This window comes from Manis javanica, chromosome 10 (assembly GCF_040802235.1).
Source record: "Manis javanica isolate MJ-LG chromosome 10, MJ_LKY, whole genome shotgun sequence".
NCBI classification, from domain to species: domain Eukaryota; kingdom Metazoa; phylum Chordata; class Mammalia; order Pholidota; family Manidae; genus Manis; species Manis javanica.
This window is the reverse complement of record NC_133165.1, coordinates 107,418,689-107,445,469: the sequence shown is the minus strand read 5'-3', so window position 1 is coordinate 107,445,469 and position 26,781 is coordinate 107,418,689. Positions and strand designations below refer to the sequence as shown.

Sequence of the window (26,781 nt, the reverse complement as noted above, 5' to 3'; positions counted from 1 at the left end):
ATGCGGAAGACAGGGTGAGGGGCCTGGGTGTAGGCACAGTCAGTAGGGGCAGCAGAGAACAGAGATGAGCTCAGTCATGGAGTAACTGGGGGCTAGATCACTGTGGTCCTCAGGCCTTAGGCCAATAAGGGGAACTTACACGAAGAGGTGGGTTTCAGCCCAAGATAAGCCAGAACCTTCTAAGCACTAGTACACTTCCTGAAGGATTGGGCTGCCTAATGAAACAGAGCAGCGCTGTGCCCAGACAAGTCTGAGAAGGGCCCTGATGGCCAGCTGGCTCCACGGCTGCACACCTGCAATGCAGGGCTGAAAAGTGGGGCCAGACCCAAGTTCAAATGCGGTCTTGCTGTGTGACCTTGGGCAGGCTGGTTAGCCCCTCTGTGCCTCAGCTTCATTACCAAAATGAAGCAACAATATCCCCACCTCAAAAGGGTGTTGTAAGGACTGAATCGGTGAGAGTCTGGCACGTAGAGTCTGAACACCACTGCCATTATTTTTCCTCTCTTCTGGGAGCCTCTCCTCTTAGCCCTCGGCCCCCTTGCCCTGTCACTGGCCCTGCTCTGACCTATGTTTCTGGTTTCTGGGGCTTGTTCCCTGGCTCCAGATATTTTGATTCCCCAGACCTGGGGCTCCAACTCTAGCTGACTTTGGTGTCCACTGCCAGATCTGAGCTGGCACAGCTAATACCTATCATTATAATATTCTTCAGGGGTGAACATGCATTTCATTTATCTCTGGGTGTTGTTTTTTCATGGTTCTCCATGGTTCTCTGACTCAGTGGGGATCACATAAAGGGGTAGATAGTCAACACCATCCCAGATTCTTCTTCTGTAGGTTTTGAGGGTGGTTCAAACATACTAGATAAGAACCCCAGGAGATCCCATTGCAGGTGGCTGGAGACCATATACTGGGAACTGCCTTCCTAGGGGATGCAGGGAAATCATATAATTTAGGGATCCATCTGGTTCATTGTGCCTGGACCTGGAGGGGCCTAAGCAGTCTCTCCTTTGTCAAGAAAACGAGTGACTATCTGATCATGTGGAAACTCTTCAGAGCTTATGGTGGCAGCATAATAGGCTGAGAATTCTCCCGAAGAATAAGAACCCTGAAGGATGGCCTGGGGGTGAAGGGCATTCCTGCCTGGTCCACCCCTCATCACCTATGGGATGCAGCTTATTTTGGGGAGTGGAGAGGGAGAATGGACTGGAAATGTGTGAGGACCTTGAACTGTTTGCAGTGGAAGAATGTTCTAAGAAAGCTTTATTTAAAATGACACATAAACTTTGGCCCACCTTGATTCACTGAGAAAACCTATAGCTGTGTTCCCAGCGTGCAACAGGCATTAAGACATTATAAATCTCCTAAGATCCCATGAACCAGAATATCTCTCTCATTTCCATTGATCCCAGGACCCCAGAAGCCACTGCTCCCCAGAGGGCAGGGCTGATACCAGTAACAGAAGCACCCATTCTGAGTTTACATGGTCATTATCAAAGTCTATTTGGATCCAAAGCCTAAAAGCCTCCTAACTCTAGGCGGGGAACAAAATTTGAACTGTAGGTAGGAGAGAGCCCAAGGAGAGTCAGTGCCAGATAGTTTACCAGGCAAATACCTTCTGCGTTCTTGGCCCCGGGGGATTTAAGACCCAGTGTGGTCACCCTCCTACCCTCGCAGGTGGCTGCAGGTCAGTCTAACAGGTGACTGTTTCTGGCAAACCTCTGAAGTTATTCCCTCTGCATTTGCCTGGGGTTTATCTGGCTTTTGCTCTTTGATGCCACAGAGGTCAGCCCTGTGGTGTGGTGAGAAGGGGCGTGGGCATGGGAAGCTGGTGGGTGACAGAGGGCTGGAGGACTAGGTGGGCAGCGGGGCGAGTAATGAGGAGGTTGCCCTGTAAGAGACGCCTGACGCCATGGCAGCAGGGCCCCACAGGTTGAGTTGATGCTGGGGGATGAACTAGTCTTCCCCTAGCTGCTGCCCTTTCCCTTGGCAGTGCCCTCCACGCAGCCCCACTGAGGCCCCTCCTACTCCTGCTGTCCCCTCCCACAGTCTTGCTTTCCAGGCAGCCACTCTGGAGGCAGAAAGCACTTAGACAACCTCATGACCCCTGGGCCACTGCTGGGTTTGGTCCAGTCTACTGCTCCCTCCCTTCAGCCAGACCCTGGCGGGTGGCACCTCTGGCTCCGAGCTGCCATCAGAGGCTCCCCACCTGGTCTCCCAGGGAGGCTGTGGACTGGAACCTGATTTCAGGGTTGCTCCTGAGTTTCTGCCCTGTCCCATCCTGGCCCCCTGCGGTGTTATAACAGCCCACAGGCCCCGCAGCGCTCTCCACGCCCATGCACCCGTACTGTTATATATAACTGGAATATTCTCCTCAAAATCTATGCTTCTGTTCCCTCTAAGTCAGTGGTCAGTGGCAGAGGGGAGCACACAGAAATGAGAGAAGTGATAGGCACACGGTTCTATTCAGTTTATTCGCTGAGAACTTACCCTGTGCCAAGTTCTGGGTTAGCTGCCGGAAGACAGCAATAAATAAGACATTAGAACAACCAAGTCTGGACAAGTCCTCGCCTGCAAGAAACTCGAACAGGTTGGGGAGAAAAACTATGAGTGAGATAATTCCAGTACGCAGTGGTAATAGCCATAATTGAGAAAATCTGGATGTGCTGGGCGCGTAAGGGAACCCCGGAATTTGGTCAGGTGGTGAGAGAGGGGAGGAGGATGAGGCAGCAACCTAAAGGAGACGCTCGAGTAGATTCTCTGTGAAGTCTTGGAGTTAACTGGGTGGAAAGGTTTGGAGACAAGACTATTTTGAGCAGAACAAAGAGCAGGTGCAGAGTCCGTAGGGCACTAGCAGGCTGGGCCTGTCAGGGGCCTGCAGGCAGTTTGGTGAGGCCAGAACCCGGAGTGGAGAGGAGAGAGGTGTACTGACAGGGCCCTGATGCCACCTAAGAAAATTGGGCTTTGTCCTTGAGACCAGGGGTCAGCAAATATTTTTTGTAAAGGACCAGATTGTAAGTATTTCACACCGTCTCTGTCTCAACTACTCAAAGCTACTGTTGCCACGTGAAGGCAGCCACTGACAATACATAAACAAACGAGTGCACTGAGAGTTTTTTGTAAAAAAACTCTATTTTGCAAAAGCAGGTGATGGGCCAGATTCGGCCCGTGGGCTGTAGTTTGCTGGCCCTGATGTAGACAGTGGGGGATACTTGACGGTTTTAAGTGAGAGGAAAGTATCATCTGGGTCTTCGTGTTGACTGATTTTTTGATTCGATCATTTGTTCAGCAAGCATGTACTATGCCCCTAAAATGTGCCAGGCATTGTGCTAAGCATTGGGGATCAGAGATGAAGACTTCTAGAAACCCCAAATTCAATGGGGGTGAGGATCAACTTACATATGAGCAACTAGACTGCTGGGTCCATGAAGGTTCATATCTATTTCGGTCAGTATTTTATCTTCATCCCATAGCACACCATATGTATTCAATACATATTTGTTGAGTAAATGAATGAATGAATGAGTGAATGAGTTCACCAATCCAGGTTGACTTTGATAAGTGCTGTGATATAGAAGCCCAGGTGCAGTGTTTGAGGGTAATTTGGAGCAGTGAGAGATACGCTGTCCCTGGGGACATGTGTGTGTGTGTGAGATGGGAGTGGAAGGTGACTAGGATTCTGAAGGATGGGTGGATTTTCACGTTTGAGATTGGCAGGTCTGGGGAGGAGTGGTAGAAGGGAGGGATTGGCCATGTTCACTTTTCTACCCTATCTATTCCACTGGTTTTGGGTTCTTCTGTTAGAATTCTTGCCACGAAGGCAGGTGGGTCCTTAAACACTGGAGCGGGAGGGATGGACTCCCCCAGGAAGTACTTAGATCTGCAGGAAAAGGTACTGCCCAGTACCCTGCACCCTGTGAGTGGAAGCCCCTCCCTCATGCCATTATGAATCATTGTGGCCGGCTCATCCCTCCTGCAGCTTTGCTGTCCCTCTATTAGTGGAGGCCAGGTCCTGGCATGGTGGGGTTGACTGAGCGAGACCATCACATGAAATATTTCCTACAACCACCTTGAGCCCGAGCAGACTGCTCTACGATAATGATGCCATAAATGCAAAAGCAAATATTATTAAATTTTAGAATTGAGATTTATGGTGCTGGTTTCAGGAGCATGCAGAGGCTATAGCTCCTCATTTCTAGGTTTCCCACATATGAACCATGAAGTTGGCAGCTGGAGCCTGGAGCAGGGGTGGAGAGAAGCCCCGGGGCCTCCTAGGCTCTGACACGGCTCTAACCTTAAGGCTGGGTGGGTGGTAGAGTCCAAGGAGCCTGGGCTTTGGGGTCCAATAAACTCAGGTGCAGGGACCTGGCATCTCTAAGCTGCAGCTTCCTTATGGGCAAAGAGGATTCATTTACTTGGTCAATGGGTATTTACTGAGAACCTACCATGTGCCATGCCCTGTGTGGTACATGCCTGCAGGGCTGTTGAAAGGACTGAAGGGGATGTGGGAAGGGCCGGGTATAGGCATACAGTTCCTTAAGTAACTCAAATGAAATACAAGGATCACATTTGTCCTTGGACCTGGACTTCCTTTATGTTCATCATTCATTCGCTAAAATTTTAAAAAATAAACTTATTTTAGAATCATTCTAGATCTACAGGAAAGTTGCAAAGATAGTGCAGAGAGTTCTCCTAGGCCCTTTACCCAATTTCTCCCATTGTTAACATCTTGCATTGCCATGCCCATCTGTCAAAACTGAGACACTGATGTTGGTGCATTACTATGAAACCAAACTCCCGACTTTATTTGGAGTTCATCAGTTTTCCACCAATGTCCTCTTTCTGGCCCAGCATCCAGTCCAGGCTTCCAGATTGCATTTAGTTGTCATATCCCCTAAGTCCCATCTGGTCTATGACAGTTTTTTCAAATATACTTTTATCAGACACCAATTATCTCCTGATGTGCACTAAAAGCTCCTATTGTTGTTTCTTAGAGCATTTGTCTTCTTAATGTCTGGTTTCCTCAGTTTTCCATGCTGCCCATGTCTCAGGTATGACCTGGGCTGACATGCCTGTGACTTGAGCTCACACAGCCCTTTTCACACGCAGTCTCAGCACAGGGACTCGTGACAAGCACTGGACTCACAGATCTGTCCTCGAGTTTTAACGCTTCCACTTACTAGTTGCATAGCTGAGGGAAAATTACTCCTATCAGCTTGGATTCAGGAGACAGCAAACTCCTGCGGCTTAAGTGTAAGGAGCTTAGACAATGAGGAAAATGTGGTGACTTACATAATAAGAAGCCTCAAGGTTGCAAGGGCAAGGTTGGTGCACTGAGTGGCTTGGGAAGCTTACTGGAGACTCTGGTTCTTTCTGTCCATTTACTCTTTTCTCTTACATTTTTAGCTGGTCTCAGCTCCCCTCAGGGCCACGGATGACCTACCACCCACTTCGATTTCCTTCCTGTGTACCTGGGAATCTGGGGGTCCATCTTGCACTTGACATAAGCCTGGGTAGGCTCCAGGCTGGCTCTCTCCCCATGGCCTGCATCTGGCCCAGCGTTGCCCACCTCGTGGCTGTGCCGCTGGACCCTGGTGTAGTACACCTCCCTCTTCCTGCCTCACTGCCTCAGGGCAACGGCTGCAGCCTCTCACCTAGATTTTCCAGGTGTGTGTCACACAGTGACCCACGGTGTGCAAGTCATCCCAACCCAGGCGGGTCTCCCACTGGCCTCCTTGAAGCCTGTCTTGCTGGGTGTGAGGTGAGAAGGTAGTAGCCTCACCCACATTCCATCATCATGGGCAAGGATTGACACACAGCACTCTGACGACTCCCCAGGTAAAAGTCCCTCGATTTCAGACCCTCCCAAGGCTGTTCCAATGTTAAGTAAGTCAGAGGTGGGTGGTCAGCCCAGAACTGCAAAACAGGTGTCAGTTAACTCCTCCATACATCCTGGACAGGAGGGCTGGCACTTCTCTAGAAATGTGGAATGTCCTGGGGTCTTGACATGTAGGACGGAGCTAGAAAGAGCCCCATTTTATCATCTGTCCCACTATTATTGTTGATTTGTTGCTATTACTGTGATGTAAGGGGCAGAGAGTGGACTAGAGTCCCAGTTTCCTGACCCCCAGAGAGCTCTTCTCCACCCGTCCCACGCTGTCTCTCAGAGGTTGAGGCTGTGGTCACACATCCCAGGGTATAGGCTCCTCTTCTGGAATCGGCTCCTTTTCTGCCCAAGCAAGCAAGCGAGCCTTTCTCAGGAAACACGTGTGCACACACACATGCAGATGCTCGCACGCAGGGAAGGCAATTAAAGGAACCAGCGCGGTGACACAGAGGCAGTCTGTCAACTGTGCCAAGTTGACAAATTTTGCATTGTAAAAACAAAAACAGGAGTTGAACTCCCTCCCTCCTCCTGCTATGAGTGTAACGGAAACAGTGCATCTCTCCCGTGGCAGAGTGGCGGCGAGGTCTGGCAGATGAACGTGGCGCCCCTGCTGGCACCGGCAGCCACTGCCCAGTCCCCAGGGTGGGCAGGCACGCAGCAGGACAGGGCTGTGCGCTAGCCGGGGAGGGTGGAGGCTGACATTTACTGAGCGCCTGCAGACACACGGTGCAGGTGACCCCTTCTGCCTCCCTATCCCTTATATAAGGGAGGAGAACCCCCAAATCCCAGGTGAGAGAGCAGGTTCCCACAAGTGAAGGCCAGCTCTGTGCCCCTCATTGGGCAAGGGCCCTGTAAGGTTCAGAGCCAGTTTTGTCTGACTCCAAAGTCTAGGCTTTTTGGGTCACAGATCTCTGAACTTCACAATTTGACCATCTGTTCCCATTTCTTCCTCAATCCCACCGCCTCCTGAATCCTTTTACCTCGGCCCTGCTTTGTGCCTGGCAGAGTTTGTGTTGAACAAATATTCTACCCAGTGACCTCTGCTCAGTGTGAGGGACTCTTCTAGATGCTGAGGATTCCGTAGTGAACAAAACAAAATCCCTGCCCTTGGGAGGGTTTCCATGTTGGCAGGAAGACAGGAAGCAGCAAATAAGCGTCTGAGGAGGACCGCCTCCTGCCGCGTGCTGGCCGTTCTCAGTCTTCTAGCTTAGTGATCCTCACGGTGACCCTCGGGCTTGGCGCTATGATGTCCCCCATGTTAGCGATGAGGGTGTGGAGGCAGGGGTAGGTAAGTAGCCCATGGCCATCCAGCCAGTAGGAAACAGCTGGGATGGGAACATGGGTCATCTGGAGCCCCTGCCTCGGCCCCTGTGATGGACAGTGCCCCAAGGAGAGAGCAGGGGGCGCCTGGCAGGATGGAACTGCTAGTCTATAAGGACTGGCTGGGGAGGTCGGGGAAGGCCCCTCCCAGGGGTGATATTGCCCAGGGCTCTCCCGTCTCCAGTAAAGCGATGCAGGGGGTGCGCACTCATCCGAGACCAGAGTGGTGGGACATTAATTTGGTGTCCACACTCCTTTTCTGCCCAGCATCACTGAACACACATTTCCAAGGATTTTCTTTAACAAACAGATCCTTTCAGAAATTCATCTTTTCAAATGCGGGTTTTTGCTAATATCTCTTTTCTCTAATTTTATGCTTAATAAAGGTCACCCTTGACTAGAATTTGGCCTGCTCTAGTAGGAGAATTTTGGTATTGAGTTGCCGGAAGCCTGAAAGCCCTGGGTTGGATCCCTGCTCTGCTGCTGGGCTGGCTGTGCACACATGGGAAAGTTGCTGACCTTTCTGAGACTTTGCTTCTCCTCTGCAAGGAGATGAGGATTGTGTCACCTCCCTAGAGCCTTCCTTTTAGTATCTGGAGAGGTCTGGTGGCCTTTCTGACCTCATGATGTAGGAAGGTAAGAGATGTCACAGCCTAAGAATGGACAGCTCATAAGAAATTGCCTTTTCTTAAAGTCCAAGAGTCTTAACCCCTCCCAGTATTCACAGCCCTCTCCCAGTCCATCCTGTCCCATCCAGTAACCATAACAGCACACATCCTGTAGGAAGCCACCCAGGCTCTGGACAATGTTGGGGAGAAACACTGGCTTGAGACAGACTTTTGGGAGGCATTGGTGCTGAGGAGGTAGTTCAAGGTTGGGGAGCAAACAAGAGCCTGCTATGAGCATGTACAGTGCGGAGAGGAGCTGAGCAGTCCAAGGAGGGGATCTCTGGGGAGTAGTAATGAACAAGAGAGGGGGGGAAATAGGACTTGTGTAGGGATGTGCAAAGGCACACCCCAACAGCCCAGTAATTGGAATCAGCAGAGAAATTATATCTCAATCTATCCTAAGTCCTGTTTGCATGCGTGTTTCCACTGGATTTGATTTCTTGAAGAAGAGCATTATCTTAGTTGTCTCTGTGTTCCCAGATTCTGACAGCGTCCAGAACATAGTAGCTGCTCACAAAATGGTAATATTCAGTGACATCCCCCTCACCACATTCTTTGGATTGCCTCTTTTCTGCTTGGCTGCTCTGCTGTTTTATTCCCATTCTCCACCTGCCCTACTGTGCTTCAAAAGGCCTGTTTATGAAGCCCTGCTGCAGATTTTTAAGCTGATGCTCCTTAGGACAGCATGGCAGACATCACTCATCCCACCGTGACATCTCCAGGGCAGACATTACTAATTGATCACTGTCCTCTGTCCTCTGAGTCTGTCCTGGATTTCAAATCCTTCTCAACCCCACATTCTTATAACAGACAGTACTAATCGATAAGCACTGGGATTGGAGGTGAACCTACTTGTCCCTTTGCTTTGATGGTGTTATTCTAGAGAAGCCAGGACCTAACAGGCTCACCCTGGCTCCTGAGCCCCCACTAAGCTGGACCTTCGCTAGCCCACTGTAGCCCCCTCCATCTCCTCCAAGGTCTGCACTTCGCCTGTAGTTTTCTGGCCTACTTTTTCTACACTATGGTGGCTCTTAAAAAATATTTTCCTGGCAGCAAATGGGTATCTTCCTGCTGGCAGGAAAAGGGAAGAAGAATTAGCTGCTTCCCTCCCATCAGAGAACTTCCACTGGAATTGATTTATCCCAGCAGAAAGAGCCCGGCATTTTCTTTCCAAATTAATATGCAAATAAGTGTAAGCAACACCTCCCATGGGCAGGTTCAGAACACAGCAGCATTATCCTGTGTTATTAGCTCTATTAATAGAGTTCACTGCCTTACTCCTCCCCCCTGCTTTTATTGCCATTCTAATTATGGACCGTTTTGTTTCATTTAATTTTTGCTCAGTTCTGGTGCAGGCCTGTTGTCCCCAGTTAGTGAAGATGCTCTGCTGTGCAAAAGGACTATGAGGTGTGGGGCCCATTTTTTATGGGTGCTGCTTTCCAGGACGTTGTTCTCCTCACTTGGTGCCCCGTGATTTTGGAGGATGTTTTCTCCATACCTCTGACACCCTGGAGAAGAATGCAGCCGAGCTGGCACAGAGCCCTTGTGCGGAGTGCTGGTATAACCGAGCACCTCTAAAGGGGCCCTGGGGTTCTTTCAGGGACAGAGCATCAGTGGGGACAATACCTCTTGGGAGTTCCAGACTCTGTGAGTCCTTGACGTGGACAAGGCAGCATTCCAGGGGCCCCTAGTTTCTGAACCCATCTTGTTCCCATCACAACCCAAAGAGACCAGGGACTAGTAGGATCTCTGTTTGCTGAGAAGGCAACTGAGGCACAGAGTGGTTAAGGGATTTGCCCTTGGGCAACTGAGTTAGGTGCAGACCCCATGTTTCTGATCAGCTGTCCCCTCCCGGATTTCTTCCTGCGGCCTCCCCATTTCTTGCCTTTTCCTTGGCAAAGCAGTTACGCTCAGGCTGGGCTCCTCCTCGGAGGCTTACTCTTCCCTGCTGGGAAACAGAAGACTCTCGGGGTCACCAGGACTCACCCTTTTAGGGGACACAGGGGGTTGTAAATAAAAATCAATGACTTCGCTGTGGCTGTACATAATCTGCTTTTACTCAGTTCCAGAGACCAGTCCCTTGCTCTATTGCCAACCATTCACAACCCTCCCCAGTTCACCCTGTCCCACCCCAGGACCCCAACAGCCCGTATCCTACAAGAGGCGACCTGGGATGTGGGCAGGGTGGTACCAACCTCATCCCTTCCTTAGTGCCCAGGGTCATAGTGTCAAGTTGGGTTGGAGCCAAGAGCTTTATTCTATTTACTAATGTAATTCTCACACACACACACAGAAAAACCTCTGAAAGATTTATTTATTTATTTTTATGGTCCCCAGAGGAGGAAACGGAATCATCAAACAGTTAAAGAACTTGCCCAAGGTTGTAGAAAGTAAGTGGCAGTCTGGTTCCAGAGCCTGTGGTCTTAACCAAGTGAGATTGTGTTGCCTCTGTTTCCCCAACATGACCAGGGTTTTGGAAGCTGATGAAATGGTTTTGAGGTTCTGGACATTGACAGGGACCTATGACCTTTGACTTGGCTCCAGTGGAAGAGCCCATGGGGGGAGGCCTGGGTAAGCCTTCCAGCAGGCAGAGAACAGGCCTGTGCATGGAAACTCCCCACCCCATTTTTAAAACCATAGATGGATGTACTGGACAACTGGTAACCCATTTTTTCAGATGAGGAAACTGAGGCACATGCGAATGGTCAAGTGCTGTTCCTAAGGTCCTGCAGATGGAGACGGTAGGGCCAGGGTCTGAACCTGGGTGGCCTGGCCCTAGTGTCTGAGCTCTGACCTTCCACCCTGTGCTGCTCATCACCAAAGCATGTCACTCTCCCATCTCATATTAGACAGTCATAAGCTGCGTCATTTAAGGATTGCAAATAATGGAAACTAGCCATGGGTGCTGTATTAATCAACTCAGGCTGCCATAACAAAATACCACTGACTTGGGGCCTTCAACAACAGAAACTTATTTTCTGGAAGCTGGAAGTCCAAGGTCAAGGTGTCACCAAGTTTGGTGTCTTCTGAGGCCTGCCTGTTTGGCTTGCGGAACGGCGGGCTTCACCCTGTGTCTTGCCATGGTCGTCCCCTCTGTATGTGTCTGTGTCCTGATCTCTTCTTAAAAGGTCACCGGTCACATTGGATTAGGCCCACCCTAATGACCTCATTTTAACTGAATTATCTCTTTAAAGATCCTGTCTCCAATGCATTCACATTCTGAGGTCCTGGGGTTTCAGATTTCAACATATATTTGGGGGGACACAGCTAAGCCCCTAATAGCTGCCTCAAGCACAAAGGGAATTAGGTATGGTGTCGGATAACAAAGGGGGCTAGACCCGCAGCGTAAGTGGGACCTACAGCGCGGTCGCACCATGCGGGCAGCTGGAAGGCTTGCAGCCCTGGCCCCAAGGTGGCCTCGATCCCTGGATGAAACAGCGCCTCCCCACGGAAAGAGCTCCTGACTGGCTGAATCCAAGTCACGTGGCCAGGCCCCCTACGGAAGCAGAGGCTGAGAAATTGGGGGTGGATGCCCCTACGGCAGGGGCAGGTGTATGCTGACTCCTACCAGTACTGCCTGCCATGGGGGCATGACTGGAAGGGACAGGGGGTGGTCTCGTGCAGAGTTCGATTCTGGACCACCCTCAGTAAGCCCTGCTCCTGCCATCACATAACAGTCTCTTGTATATGCTGATTTGTCTTCCAAAGCCTGGCTCTGTGTTCCTTAGGAATGCCTGTGTGCACCCCAGATCTGTGACACATGGCTGGGCATCAGACTGATGGACGGGAGCTTACTGTGTGTCAGGCTTTGTGCTGTGTGTCTGAAATACCTGCTTCATTGAATCTTCCCCGTGACTCTGTAAGGAGAAATTGATACATGTGAGGAATCAGAGGGCAGACAGATTAGGGGATTCTTCCAAGGGGATTCTTTTGACTGGTAAATGAATCCAGTCAGCAAATATTTAGTGGGTACCTACTATGTGCTAGGCTTGGTGCTTGGGGACCCCACAATGCCAGGCCAGACATGGTCCCTGTCTTCACAGAGGTGCAGGCCAGCATCGGAGAAGGAATTCCAACTCCAGTCTCAGTTCCAAAACCCAGGCTTTTATCCCATTTTAGAATGACTTCTAAGAGAGCAGAGCAATTTTCAGATATACTATTCAATTTTCACTTCCGCCTGGAGGAATAATATGACTTAGTGGTTAAGAGCACAGATTCTGAGCCCTGATGCTGTGGGTTCCAGTCCCAGCTCTGTTGTTTACTAGCTGGGTGACCCGGGGCAAGTTAACTTAACCTCTCTGAGCTTCCATGTCATCATCTATAATGTAGGGATCGTGATAACAGTACCTACCCCATAGGATCTCTGAGAGAATTACAGGAAATAATTCATGTGTTGGTTAAGCCAGGGAAATGTAAGAACCCAGAGGGGGCGTATTTCAGGTACCTAGCACAGTGCAGAGCGCCTGCTCACAAAATGTCTGTTGAATGAAAGAATCCATAAATTACCCACATGGTTCTAGTGACTCCAGCTTCTTAAACTAAGCAGTTAATTAAGGGGAATGCCATCTCTTTATGTGGCCCCAGGGGCTTCCTGCCTTCTCAGTTTTCTGTGTTTTTACATGGTGGGAAGGACAGCAGAAGAGCTGGGTTGAATCTCGGGGTTTCCTGTGAACAAGATGGGTTTTGCATGCTTACCTTCTGCTATCCCAGCTCCGACCAGAAGCCCAGATCTTTGTAATCTCCCGTCCTGCTCCAGTGAACAGGGCATGATTTGCTCTCTCTGCTGTCTCCCATGAGGTGGTTAAATCAGGAAATAGGGTCTTGCTTCTTAGAGAATCCCTTACTTGTTAAGTCCAACTTAGAGGAAAGAGTTAATTATTATTATTTACTCCATACTTTATTTTACTTTGGAAGACAAAGTTTAATAACGCTTAGGAATTGGGACAGTTTTTTCTCCCAGCTCGGGTTCTGCTGACCAGCACCAAGATTTTCTCTGACTCATCGCATCTTCTAAATCAAAATAATTCAATAAGGTGTTTACTCTTGCCTTTTACCAAGAAGAGAGAATCATAAACAACGTGTGTGACCCAAGTTCTCCAGCTCTCCTTTTCCCATCGGGTAATTAAACACAAATAAATCTTGGGCTCCGCATGTGCCAGTCTCAATGCAGTGTCTCACTCAGAGAAACCCTCTAAGTTAATTGTTAAATTAATTAAACAGGGAGGCCATTAGACTGGGAACCATTAGACTAATGCCCTGGTGGCCTACAGAAACAAACCCAAATCTAAAGCTGTGAGTGCCTGGAGGCTACGAAATTGAAACCTAAGATAACCAATCATAAGTAGCCAACTGGGCTTTAAGCTGTAGCCAATCAATGATTTCCTTGCTTCGCTTCCTCTCTTTATTCTTTAGTCTCTTCCCAAGCTCCGGTGGGTGGCGTGGTCCTGGCCTCTTCCAGTCTGGTGCTGCCCAATCGATTTTAGCTCAGATAGACTCTTAAACATTTCAATATACCTCAGTTTATTGTTTGAACAGAAGCCATAAGAAGTGAACAGTAGTTCTCCATTTCTCTGTTGGTCTCACAATGGAATGCCAAAGAAGAGAATCCACTTTATTGGTCCCTTTGAAAGAAGATGGAAGATACCATCGACCATAAGTTATAAGGTGAACTATTTTTTTGTAGTGCCAAGAAAGAAGAAAACTCTGCCAACTTAACTATGGTCTACAGTCAATTGTAAAATGCGTTGCTACTTCAGGGTTGTTAAATTGTGAAAAAGATGCATATCTTAGATTCAGGGCAAAACAGCAGGATGTATTGCAGTAATAAAAAAAAAAAAAAATGGTGTAGACGAGCTTATGACCAAGAATCTCTTGCTTAGCCTTTCCCAGTACCTATGCCAGAGGCAACTTAAAAAAAACCAATTCTCATGGTTTCATCTCTATCATGAACTAATCTTTTCATCTTTTATTGTTTATCAACTTCATTGCTTCAGAAATATAAATGTAAACATTTTAACAAATCCTCTTTTACAGACAGCGCTTCATCTCCCCTTACCCTCAATCTTTCTGTTTCTTCTCTAGAGAGAACCACTGTCTTGAATTTGGTATTACTTTCATATATATATATTTATGTGTTCACTATATATGTTCATATCCATACCAAAAAACCTTACCGACTTCTGCTGAAGAATATTCTTAAAACACAGAAACATCCTGGAGATCCCCTCAAATACTCTCAATGTCTTCCTAGGGATGGCAGCTGCTGTCCCTCACCCCTAAATACCTTTGCCCCCACCCCCACCGGCTCCCAAGTGTTCTTGCTGACGCTCAGCCTGTCCTCCTTCTTTATTTCCTCTCTCAGCAGATGGTGTAGATCGGGATCAGCAACTTCTGGGAAGAGCTAGAGACGAAACGCTTTAGGGCTTGCACATCACACGCATGTTCTCTGTCACAACGGCTCAGCTCCGCCCCTGTGGCCCCGAAGCAGCCCCGGACAATAAGAAGCTTAGGAGCACGGCTGTGTTCCAATACCACTATATTTACGGCCATTGAAATTTAAAGTTCATATGATTTTCATGGCTTATGAGATATCATTCTTTTAAAAATTTTGTTTCAATCACTGAAACATTTAAAGACCATTCTTAGTTCATGGACCATATAAAAAACAGGCAAAGGCCTAACTATATATGGCTCACAGGTCATAGTTTGGCAACCCTGAGGTAGATTATTTTAGCTTAGACGTTAGTATTCTCTGTGCTTCACCCATTATCCTAAATTCTCCCCAGTGATGGAGAGACATGGGCTGAGATGGCAGGCAAGGCCTCCGTGCCCCAGCACCCAGAGGGAGGGGATGGCGGGACCCTCACGCATCTATTACATCTAATCTGCCACCCAATAGGGTAGGATGTGCACACGCTCTCACACACAGTTAGAGGCTACCTCCATTTGGCTGGGAGTGCGGGATCCCCTCTGTCTCTGCCCTCCCTTCCCGGTCTCCTCGCTCAGCCCTGTGCCTCTCCATTGGCCGGCACTCCGGCAGGGAAAATGGACAGAGAAAAGGGTAAATATTTGCTCAGTACCACCTGCGGACCCAACGCCTAACTGTGTTTAGTCTGTTCCTCTTGTTATATCCACAGTCAGGTGGGGAGACCCAGGCTCAGTGAGGCCAGGCGGCCAGTCCAGGAGAGCAGGGCAGGGACGAGTCTGGGGAGCTCGGACGGTCCTCCTGAACGCACCTGTTTCCAGGAGAGGTGGGCACGGCAGTAGTAGGAAGCGTGGTGCGGCAAGGCAGTAGAAAGCAGCAGCACAGCCCTGCGCTGGGAGCTGGGGCCCCACATTCTCTCCCCGTCTCCCGCTCTGAGAGTCAGTGTCACCTCGGTCAGGTGTCTTGGCTCCTCTGGGGTTTGACAGATGTGTGACATTGCCCAGTCCTACCTTCGTACTGTAGGACCTTCCCTTCTGCACCACCACCCTTCAGGGTGTCAAGAACCTCAACTTTTGTTTTGGAGGGTGTCTTGCCAATGGGTTTCAGCCCCAGGCAAGTTCGCTATGGATTCAATGAGACTGAAAAATGACAATGGAATGTTCTTGGGGTGAAAGGGTTTATACCCAGCTTCATTCCCACGGTGGCAGGTCAATCCCTAGAATCCCGTCCATTCACAGCGAGTCTGCGTGCAGCAAGACAGTCTCTGCCTCTGGGCCTCTCTGTCCCCCGCAGCCGTCTCAGTCTCTGTCCTTGGTGCTGCCACCACTCCAGTCTCTGCTCTCCTGCAGCCTTGCGGCTGTGCCACTGTGTCGCCCAGGGCACTGGGCAGAGCTCTTTATATAGAGTCAATAGCAACGTATTGCCCACATGTGTGTAGTGAGCTAGCCGACCAGGGCCAGGGGAGAATCCTGGCCACAGGAACCTTCCCTTTATCCACAGAGGGGCTTACAAAAAAAAACAACAAAAAAACACAGGCCATTGAAAAGAGAGATTTCCATGCAGGAGACTCTGACTGGGCTCAGCCAGGCTGGGTGTGGGCTGGGTTCCTGCTGCAGTGCAGTCCACGGGTGCTGGGCGGCTGCTGGGCAGGAGGCCTGCGTGGTCCTCGTGGAGCTGCGAGGGGGCATCTGGGGTGCTGACCCGCACAGCCATCCCAGTGCTGCCCCAGGGTCCTCAGTGCGGTCCCTTGACCTTCTCGGCCACACCTCACCTCTCACTCTTTTATTCCAAGCCCAGTGTTAAAGTACCACTTAAAAAAGCTAAAAACATGACCCGTGTACAGATATAAAATGAACAAATATTTTATTTAACTCATTAAGATATTAAAGCCAGCTCACACCCCACCAATCAGAGATGCTGAAATGAATATGCTAATAGATGCAAAGTTAGTTTCTAATCCACAGGGCATGTGTTATTGAACTTTTTGGCCTCAGGACCCCTTTAGACTCTTAAAAAGTATTGAAGACCTCAAAGAGCTTCTGTTTATGTGAGTTCTATCTACCAATATTTGTCATATTAAAAATTAAAACTGAGGAAACTTCATAAGAATCTGTAAGCACGCTTTCCGTTAGCCATCAGAGGAGTGATAGTCATATCACTATAGTAGAAAATTCCACTATGCGGTTGTGAGAAATGAAAGGGAAGTCGTCAAACCATGCCTTGCTGTTCTTATGAAAATAGTTTTGACCTAACAGAGACCCTGGAAGCATCTTGGGAGATCCCCCAGATGGGCCTGCGTGGCACTGAGGACCATTGCTACTGGGTAGTAAAATATAATGGCTGGGGTTATGTTCTCCTTACTGAGTGGAAATCAATTATATCTCAGCCAGATAAAGTTCATTTTCATTACCATGGACAAGAATCGTTTGCATTACTCTGAATTGTCTACAACTTCTGCCTCTGTGGAGCTGTAAAAGAGCTTGTGATTGAAATCTGTCCAAGGTGCTGAGCCTGGTTGGAGCGGATAATCCCTTGAGACCTACTAGATAATACCAGGAACTCTGCCGAAGGGACACAAGGTACTTGATTTTGCTCATTTCAAAGTCTCATTTTTTTCCAGACACCAGGGAGCCCTCCTCTCGTCTCCCTGGTGACAGGCTGGTCTGGCCCTCTTTGTTCTTATTTGCTGGTCCTTTCTGTTCTCTGGCTGTTGTGGTGGCATTAGTCCCATGTCCAGTGTCCCTTGAGTCCATCCCTTTGGTTCTAAAGAGCTCATGGGGGCAGTCAAACAGATGACAGTGAAAAGACCATCATAATCCTCATTATTCTCCAGGCAAGCAGAGAAGAGAGCAGAAGGATGAGCATATTGAGATTTGCTCTCATGACAGCGCGATTCCCAGAAAGGCCCCTTCCGAGCCTGAGATTCCCAGGGTTGTGGGGCTTCTAACAGGGCCGACAGAGAAGTCAGGAGGCTGGGGACCTGAAACAGTGTCAGTCAAAGCTGCAAACTCGAGGCTGCATCAAGGCGAAGTCGTTTCTACCAGGAGTCTCACCTGATAGGGAAAGTACTCCTTGTGCCCTCAACAGCAGGGGAAGGAAACATCTCAGGCACAGGCCAGGACCATGGTTTGGGAGAGAAGTCTGAATCTCACAGGGGCAGAGAGGGGCATCCTGGTGTCTGCAGTTGGGAATGTCTGGAGGATCGGTCTAATGAGAAGAAGAGTGGCCGGGAAATTAGCAAAGATCTGTCTAGAACAGGGCTACCTACTTAGGATGCTAGCAAGTCTTTGATAGACTAGGATTGCTTTTGGCTACAAATGGTGCAAAACACTCCATTGTGGGTTAAACAAATAAAGGATTCTTTGTAAAATAGAACAAGAGCTCCACCTTTCTTACTGCATAGACATAGACCCTCATGCCAGCCACCTCAGAGCTGCACAGCGGCTGCTGCATCCCTAGGAGTCTCCCAGTAGGTTAGGAAGGGAAAGGAGCAAACAGAAAAAGAGGAAAAGGGCAACACATGTACATACATGTGCACATGCACCCGCACACACGCATACGTTCACATGCACGCACGACTTCTAGAAAGGAGATGCTCCCCCAGGGCTTCTGCTGCCTCTCAGTGGCCGGAACTGTGTGTAGAGCCTTCGAGGCAGGTGGCAAATTGTTTTTTTAGCTTTTCAACCTTTCTAATAGATGAAGAGAAGAAGAAATTGGCTATAAATAGCCTTTGGTAGACAATTCACAGGGTCCACCCCAGCCTCCGTGTGAGAAGTATTGGGCATATGACTTGACACACAACTTCAGGTCAGGAGCCAGGTGGGAAGGAGCAGGTCCGGAGTGGCCAGTAGGCCCTCTGTCAATGCCCCTGCCGACCTTCTTCATACACCTCCACGAGTGCAACTGTACCTATTAGCTATTTTATGTCCAACTTTATAATGCCCCTTGTTGTTTCATACCTGCGTGCTCTCTCTTGCGCCCTAGATGCCTACCTCAACCCACCCTCTCTGTCCATATGGCCCCATGCCACATGCCAGCTATAAGGATGCTACAATAAACACTGCCCTCATGGGACACATTGTTTAGCCCTCCTTTAATGTATCTCCTCTGCAAAGGGGGAGGGCTGTCAGGATGGAGCCCCTTTCTGATTGGCTATCAACAGTCTATAGTGGTAAGTGGTATCATGCCCATTTCAGAGATGAGGAAACTGAGACTTGGAGACAGTAAGTGAGTTTCCCGAGGCCACAGGGCTTGAGAGTGGCAGAGGTGGATCTGAACTGGGTCTACCTGACTCCAAAGCCCATGAGTCGTGCTACCTTACTAGGCTTATTACGCCGCTTTCCCTCTGCAGAGGGCAGGCCTTCATCTATTTGTGAAGACAATAGTCAAGTTCCCGATGAGTCTTTCTTCTCAGGAGATACATCTCTATTTTAGTCGTCCTTACCTCCCTAGGCGGAGGGTCCTTAAGGATAGGGCCTGGCCCGTATTGAATGTCACATCTTTGGAACTGAGCCCCTTGTCGGACATACGGTGAGAACAAACCCAAGCATCCAAAAAGTTGGGTTTGAATCCCAGCTTCACCAAGACTCTTGACCTTGGGCAATTAGCTTAGCCTCTGTGGCCTCAGTGACCCCATCTATCGGGGGAGCATCAAATGGGAAAATTTTTACTCTGCTGTCTAATAAACCTCCCAAAGCCTTGCAGTTAACCTTTAAACAACTTGGGTTTGAACTGTGTGGGCTTGCTTAGTTTTCAATCAATATATTGGAACATTTTTTGGAGATTTGTGACTTAAACAAACATATTCTTACTCTAGCTACTTTATTGTAAAAATATAGCATGCACTATGTATAATATACAAAATATGTCTTAACTGACTGATTATATAATTGGTAAGGCTGCCAGTCAACAGCAGGCTCTTAGTAGTTAAGTTTTGGGGGAGTCAAAAATTATACATGGATTTTCGACTGCAGAGGGGGTCAGCACTCCTAACCCCCACATTGTTCAAGGGTCAACTCTATTTGGAATCACATCGCATGAGTTTGGGAGGGTCTCTACCCTGGATGGCAAAAGCTCACGCTGAGTTCTGGTTCCTCAAGATCTTTGGCTATGAGACTTTCCACAACACTTAGCTCTGTGAAATGGGGGTGAATGCCCACTTCCCAGTATTGATAGGAGGATCACAAATATTATGCAGTATAATAATGAGAATAGCTCCCACTTACTGAGCACTTACCATGTGCTAGGATCTCTGCTCGCCCCTTCCACACATTAATACATGAAGACTTAATGATAACACAGAGTTATCTATGTGTTACGATTCCCATTTTTATGATGGAGGAAGAGAGGTTAACTAACTTTCCCACCGTGCTGTGAAATGTTAATCCAGGTGCGCAACTCAGGTGAGTGAGTGAGGGAATCAACAAACACACAGCTTTTGTCCCCTCCTAGGTCACATCTAGTAGAGTGCCAGACATGTACCAGGCACGCAGTGTTTATTGATAGATAATGAGGTGAATGAATGACCAAATGAATGAGCTTAGGCACCTTTGCATCCTTGTCTTACACACATAACCTGTTTATTCATTTCACTGATATTTATTAGGTGTCTCCTGGGTGCAGGCATTGTTTTCAAGGTTAGAGATGAGCCCAGAGCAGGGGATAAAATAGTTGCTCAGGAAATGGTTTGCTAAACTAGAAGGGTACACAGAGGACTTTCTCCCAACAGAGAGGACAAACTGCAATCCCAGCCAAGTTCCTGAGATTAGCTGCTGCTTTAGAAAAAAACAAACCAGCCACCTGCCTTGATGATCATGTCATTCGAGGGGCTATTTCCTCCTGCACTGTTCCCTTGGCTGGAGAAGGATGTTTGCAAGCAGAAAAGGTCGCCCCTGTTCAGAGAGCACCTCTGCTCCTTTCTTGCAGCGTGCCTCCCAAGGATTACCATCTGCAGCCGGTGGTACTGCAGTCAGTTGCCTGGGAATTGGTTGTGATGCTGCTCTGGGAGGATGAGGATTCTAGGGGGCAGTGAGCAGGGAGGAGAGGGGAATACTGGGTTGCAGAGAGACTACTCCCTGATGAAAACCTCAGGACACTGTTTACAACGTCATAACACATCTGGAGCTGTCTGTGTAACTTAACGTCACTCAAAAGTTCCTGTGAGATCTTAGACTAACTGCTCCAACTCTCCAGGCCTCAGTTTGCTCATCTTTCAAATAGGATCACAACTCTTGGCTTAGCTTCCTGCCTGCCTTCTGCTCCTGGAATACAAGCTTTCCTGCCAGAGCCTTTGACTTGCAATGCCCTCCTCTCTTCTCTTTACATGGCTGGCTCTTCTTCATCCTCAAGGCCTTGATTTAAAAGTCTCCTTCTCAGAGAGGCCTGTCTGAAGTAGATTAGGCCTACATAATTCTCCAGTTACCATGTATTTGTCACTTCTGAAATTATTTTCTTTATTTTTAAACCTGTTCATTGTTTACCTTTCCTCCTGCAATACAAGCTCCTTGACCTGCCTTGTCACTGCTGTGTGCTCAGGGCCTGGCCCAGTGCCCAGAACATAGTAAACACTCAATAAATATTTGCTGGGTGAATCAATACCAGGCAGCCGGTAAATGAGATTATTTCTAGTGGCACCAATATCATCGTTTGAGAGGGACAGAGGTCTGACCTGGGAGATGGTGGCCGTCTGGTATCCAAGGGCTACCCTCAGCTGCCTCAGAATGATGTTCTCTGCTAATGCAGCAATAAATACGTCCTCATTTGGAAGCCAGGACTGGAACAGTATGGGCCAAGGGATTGAGTCGGGGTTAGCTGGTTTGCCCTCTCCATCCACGTGGAGGACTGGGGTGTCTGAAATCTAGAGAAGGAGAGATTTGCTTCCAAACAGATTCCAGTTTGTGGGAGTAGAAAATGCGCTCAGCTGGTCCAGGAGGCCTGGTTTGCGTTTTCAGTGTATCACTCAGGAGCTGTGCACTCTTGGGCAGCAACTTCACCTCCTTGAGCCTCATTTTTAAATTCTTTATGAAGCTGGTTCATAGTGAGGATTAAACACAGCAATCATGGATATCAAGCTGCTTGTAAAATGTAACATGTAACGTGTACATGAAAGATTCTCTCTTCTCCCATCTCCTCCTTCTCCTCTTTCCTCCATCTCTATTTCTCCTCCTCTTCCTGACTCTTATGTATTATTATCTCCTAAGTCCAGACTCCTATTATATAAGGAAAATAGGAAAAGAGGGCAGGATTATCTGTCTTCCAATCACATGGCGTGGAGTCTTAGACACTAGCCTGGACACCTGGACTTCATTGGATTCTCACACTAGATGATCTGTCTAGAGATTTTAAGGGATAACCCTGGAGCAAACCTCTTAGACCAATCTACTCCTTTGACCTTGTTTTCCTCTTATGTAGAGGGGTGGTGTCCATCAGGGTGGCCAAGTAGTGCCTATGCTAGGGAAGAGTGTCAAGCCGTAACAGGATCCAGCAGGAACAGGAGCTGTGGTAGACTGGTGATGTCTGCCCTGAGCCTGTCAGGGGAGTGATGGCACAGGTGCCCTGTACTGGCCTTTCCTGGTCCAAAGTGCTATTTCGGTGTCTCCTTGCTGTGATTCTCTGACTGAGTTGTCATAGTGAGTCAGCCTGGAGATATATGCAGTGTAATCTTTTGTCTCTGACAGGTGCAGAGAGAAGTATCAGCAGGGTATGCCTGCTTTCCAAGACTTCAACCCTACAGTTAAGAATTTGCCTCCAAACAGGCTTTGATAATCCATTAGGAATCAATCCTTCATGAATTTAATGAAGCTTTTTGAGAAATGATTTAAAATTTCCACTTCAGCAGCCTCCTGGGGAAATGAATTCTATAAGTTTATTACCGGCTACATCACTTGGTATTTCTTTTTAAATTTCTGTTTCAATCATTGAGCTACAGAAAAAGGGGGCTGGGAGTCTCTGCCTCTAATCAGGAGCTGATGAATGTGCCCACTGTCACCTCTCAGTCTGCCCTAGATTCTGTGGATTTCGTCCCTTCCCTCACAGTCTTTACTTCTCCAGGGTGAAGAGGACAGTTCTGGTTGTCAGGCAACAGCCCATGGGGTGAAGACAGCTCTGATCCTTCAAAGCTTGGATTAAGCCACCTCCTCTGGGAAGCTCATTCTAATTCCCAAAGTTCAGAATTAATCCCTTCTTACTCTGAGTTTCCAAAGTGCTTGGGCCATAAAGCAACGATCTGCTGTACGTACAAAAACTCATTATGCTATATGAAGCGCCTCCAAATCCTTTAGCGCTCCAGCAATGTATGATAACACTAATGCTAATAATAAGTAACAGTAGCTAATATTATAGAATCTTTGCTCTGTGTCAGACTCTCTACTAAGCATTTTATTTACATGGATTTTATTGTCTTCACAGCAGATTTTGAGGGAGGCAATATTATTTCCATTTAACAGGTGAGGAAACTGAGGCACCGAGAGAGTCAGATATTTATTTTTTCAAATTCAAGTGTAAGGAAACAGAAGCTCAGAGAAGGTAAGCAAATAAATCTGGTTCATAAAGTCAGCAAAGGGCAGAGCTCCCAAGGAGGCTTAGCTCCAAGTTTCCATTACATCAAGTTGCCTCTATCATGTCGTCTCTGTCCCTCTGTCTCTCCATCTCTCTCAAGTTTATTTCATATTGTACCATGTGTTGTAATTACTTGCTATTTGCCATTTTCCCCAGTACGTTGCGAATCACTTGGAGTCATGGCTTGTGTCTTGTATTCCTGTATCTTCACTATTCCCTTTCTGGAGCAGAGATGAGTACGGGCTCACCAAAAAACCCCTTCTTTTTCCCTGTGGGCATAAGCGAGACTACATTTCCCAGCATCCCTTATAGTCAGGCAAACCCATGTGACTGGGTTGTGGCCAAGGAATGAGGACAGAAGTTGCTTGTCCACTTCCTGACCTTGCCCCTAACTGAAAGGCACCCTATGGTTCTCCATGCTCTCTCTCTTCCCTGGTCTGCCAGTTGGTGCAGAAGACTCAGTGCAAGACTCTGAGGCTTAGGGGATGCAGGAGCCTGGGTCCCCAAATGATTGCTTGGAGCTGAAGCCAGTTCCCTTCTACTCTACAACCCACATTGGATTCTGATGTGAGTGAAAGATAAGTCTTATTGTATTAATCCTCATTGAGGTTTACAGATATTTGTTATGGTGGTTGGCCTACTCTGATTAATGAACCATCTCCTCCACCCCCAGCCCTCAGCATAATTAGCTAGCACTCTGCACGAAAGAGCTTAAAGTAGATATATGTGTGTTGTATCAAACTGTCTTGGTTTGCCTTTTCTTATTAGAAATTTTCTCTGATTTTTCATTCACTGAGTCATTAATTAATTCATTTAGCACTTACCATATATATCCATTATCTACTGCTGTGTAACTATATTATGATGAACTTGTGCCTAAAAACAACTCACATTTATTATCCCACAGTTTCTGTGGGTTAGGAGTCTGAACATGGCGTAGGTGGGTCCTTTGTGAGACTGTAAGGAAGGTGATGTGTAGGGCTGGGTTCTCATCTGGTTGCTTGATGAAGGAAGGATCTGCTTCCAAGTTCACACAGGTTTTTTTGAGCTATGGGACTGGGGCATCTGTTTCTTGATGGCCGTTTGTGAAGGCTGCTCTCAGCTCCTAGATTCTGTCTGCAGTTCCTTGACACACGGTATGCCCCAATATGGCTGTCTGCTTGCTCAAAACCAGCAAGAGGATATAAGATTCCAGCAACATGGGTCCTATAATCTAATGCAACATAATCACATAATCTCTTGCATGTAAACATGCAATCCCATCAGTTTTGCTGTATTTCCTTGCTTAGAGAAAGTCACTGGTCATACCCACACTCAAGGGTTTTGAGTTACTTTCTTATTCCCCCATACTGGGGATGAGTAACACTAAATACTTCGTGTGAGTATAAATGGGTTGTGGGGAGCTGCTAGTTTTGGGGAGTGTCAGTAATTTCCTAATGTCTAACCAGTGCCCCCTTGGTTAAAGAGGTATATCTAAACTTCTATTTACAAGCACCATTTCCTCCTTATTAGCCCAAACATTTGAACATATGGTCCAGTAAGGCCTAACCAATAGCCTGAGGCCACCTAGCAGCTGTGGTGTACTGCCACACTTAGTAATTGTCACTGGGACACTTAGTATTTGTCATTGAAGCCATACATAATGCATTAGATGGCTCTCAACGATTTGCATTTACTTTATCAACATGGTATCACAAAACTAGGGCATGATGAAGGATTGCTGTCAAAAAGGAAAGTAGGTGCAAATAGGTCCTTAGGCAGCTAAGGAAGAAGGATTGGGAGGAAAATGGAACCCAGCTCAGTTGAGCTCACTGTGCACGGGGGTACTGTTCCCAGCCTTCACATGAATGATGTCATTTAAATTTCAAAAGCACTCTGTGAGCTAATGTAATATATTCATTTTTCAAATGAGGAAGCTAAGGTTCAGTGAGGTTAAGCAACTTACTCAAGGGCGCACAGCTAAGCAAGTGGTAAAGGCAGGAAAAACTTGGCTCTTTGACTCTAGGGCAGTGCGCTTGCCCTAGTGGTGTCAGCATGAACTGTCTTCACTTTATTATCCACACAAATACCTGCAGGTCATCTACATATGGATTTCACAGCAGGGGTTCACTGAAGGGAAGGAGGTAGGTGCTGGGATTTCTTAAAATGCGTGGAGGGAGCATGTTGGCCTGGCCATCCAAAGCTGGGCTGGACAGCTTAGAGATCTTTCAGGTAAGGCTTTGAAAGCTATTGATAAATCCTGGTTTGTTTAGAGAATGCTCGAATTGTGTCTCCAAATTGTCCCTCAAGTCTTTTTTACTCTGTCCTTTCGCACCGTCACCTTCATAGATCTCCATCATCTCTCTCCCATGGGCAATGGTAGCACCGAATGGGTAGCCAGAGCACACCTATTCCTTCAGCTGCAAGAGGATCGCCAAAGCCCCGGTTTTCTGCCTGTGTGTCCAGCTTTACCACGGTCTAGGACAATCACCTCCTTTGTCGTACTTCTCCCATCCAGCCTGGCCTCCTTCCACGATCCGTCAGCTGACTGCTGCTTTTCTCTCTGGGGAAAGGAACAGCTGGCTTGTGGAGGGTGGGAGCCCATCTACGGGGAGATCTGTCGTCCCTGGGGCTTGTGACTAAGCTTGGAGAGAATCACAACCATGGAAGAGATGCTGACATTCAGGTTCAACAGCCCCTGCTAGGGGGAGCAAGGTCAAGGTAAGGGAAGCTCACACCTCAGGCACACCTGAGAGGTACTTCCTAGTCTTTATCAATAACAAGACAAGCAATGGCAACAATTTATTGCACTCTTGTGCTGGGCACACTGCTGAATACTTTACATATATTGTTTGACCGACATCACCCTCTGAAGCAGTGTTCTTATAATACCTAAAGAGCAGGTGACCTGCTTGGGTTCAAATGGGTTAAGTTGCCTGCTCAAGTTGCATAAGTAGGAAGTAAGGAAGCCAGGAGAGGAAACCCAGGGATCAGCTGGAAAAGTCTGTGATTTTCCAGCCACTTCCATGTCATTGACTGTCTACCTCTTGTGCGCCAGCCACTATGAAAGCTCTTCACAAACACATTTTCTAATTTTCTAGATTGGACAATATGCCATTCATAGACAAGGATACTGAGGTTCAGAAAAGGTAAGGGGTTTGTTTGGTGTTGCTTAGTTCATAGATGCAAGAGTTGAGATCCGTTCTCAGGTGTCACCAAACCCAAGAGCTTTTCCCTCTGACCCTAATACTCTTCATCTGCCATATCCAACCTCACCCCATCCCTGCCCTGCTCTGTGCCCTGGAAGCCTGCTTCTCTGGACTGTACCTGCAGGGCTCTTGACCTGTGACTTCTGTTGGGTCCAGCCAGTGGGGGAGTCGGAGGCTGGGAGAAGAGAGGGTTGAGGTCTGAATGCATCCTGCTCCTCCCGGCTTTTTTGCTGTGGTTTTGCAATGCATATAGTTGGCTCTTTTCCAGGCTCAGATCCCAAACCAACTCTGATAGTAACCTCTTCTCCCATGTCCTTCTGGGCCTGGGGGTGGCCCCAGCTTCCTGCTGTGCCTCAACATCCCCCATGAGCTCTCAAAATCCTGCCCATCCCTGAGTGCCCACCCTGGTCCCTGCATTAAAAATCTCTTCAAACATACCAGCTGAATTGAGCTTCTGTTTCCTACCAAGACCCTGACTGATGGGATACAAACTTTGGGTATAAGATTTCAAAATCTAGCTTGGTTCAGAGCCTATTTTGAGAAAATACTCACTTCCTCCCAGAAAAACAGAGCCTATCCTGGCCTGATCACAGGGTGCCCACTGCAGGTCTCCGTGGTTTGACTCGGCTCGGACACCAGGCAAAGCGTCGGCCGCCAGTCCTGGTGTGTGCATGGCGTTCCCGGGGATCCGTGTCTGGAGCCACCTGTTGCTGTACTTCCGTCGCACTGATCGAAGTGGCA

At 48.1% G+C, this 26,781-nt stretch overlaps 1 long non-coding RNA gene across 1 annotated transcript; it reads left to right on the top strand.

Annotated features, from left to right (window-relative positions):
• The first annotated feature begins 23,242 nt into the window (after positions 1–23,242).
• LOC140843828 (uncharacterized) lies at positions 23,243–26,477 on the top strand. Its single transcript, XR_012121791.1, has 2 exons — positions 23,243–23,419; positions 25,181–26,477. It is a non-coding gene; the product is annotated as an uncharacterized lncRNA (long non-coding RNA).
• The last annotated feature ends 304 nt before the right edge of the window (positions 26,478–26,781 follow it).